General features: G+C 35.6%; 1 protein-coding gene across 2 annotated transcripts in view; it reads right to left on the reverse strand.

Moving 5' to 3' along the window:
• Positions 1-460, reverse strand: part of PAN3 (PAN3 poly(A) specific ribonuclease subunit) — a 141,105-nt gene extending 140,645 nt beyond the window's left edge. Inside the window, exon 1 of one of the 2 annotated variants that reach the window (XM_006773672.2) lies at positions 316-460. The gene's annotated coding sequence lies outside the window, so the exon portion shown is untranslated. The remainder of the gene's footprint in view (positions 1-315) is intronic. The other variant, XM_006773674.2, reaches the window with a different exon arrangement.
• Between the last annotated feature and the right edge of the window lie 200 nt (positions 461-660).

The raw sequence follows: 660 nt of genomic DNA on the forward strand, positions 1-660 counted from the left end.
TTTCATATTTTTTTAACAATTTCTTAGTGATTTCTTCCTCAGCACTTCAACTGTCCTTTCGTTCTTTTATTTTTCTCTTTCATGGATGCCATGTTCTTTGGAAGCTTGTTTAGACCAAGTTAATGGCCTTTTAGCTTCCTCCACATGAATAGGAGTTCACTTTTTGAATAATAAGAATTATATGTCATGGCAGGAGGGGACATACCAGGATTTTATGCTTGTTGGGGCATGGCCAAAGAAAGGTTGGGAACCATTGCTCTAGATGCTCTCCACCCTCAAAATAAACTTCATTGTTTAAACTCATACTAATGATACCTGCAGCAAGGGATACTTTGTTTCTACAGGGCTTCCAAATCCATTGACTCCTATAAAGCTGGTGCTGAAATAGGAATCTGTGAGACTGGTATCAGTTAAAGCACCTCCATCTATTCCAGGAACTGAAAGAGAAAAAAAATTCAAGTATTTGATTATTTAAAAGCACAAGCACTGACATGGTTTCTGTGTTCCTACATAACTTTTGAAGTATCAATCTGCCACACTTATTTTTATTTACCTATTCATAACAAAAGACAGGACCAAAAAAAAATTGGCTCAGCTCTAAACATTTGTTAAACAATGCTCAAGTTGACTGTTGTTTTCCTACAGAGATAGTAATTTATT

The sequence above is a fragment of the Myotis davidii genome, unplaced genomic scaffold (genome assembly GCF_000327345.1).
Source record: "Myotis davidii unplaced genomic scaffold, ASM32734v1 scaffold65, whole genome shotgun sequence".
Taxonomy (NCBI): domain Eukaryota; kingdom Metazoa; phylum Chordata; class Mammalia; order Chiroptera; family Vespertilionidae; genus Myotis; species Myotis davidii.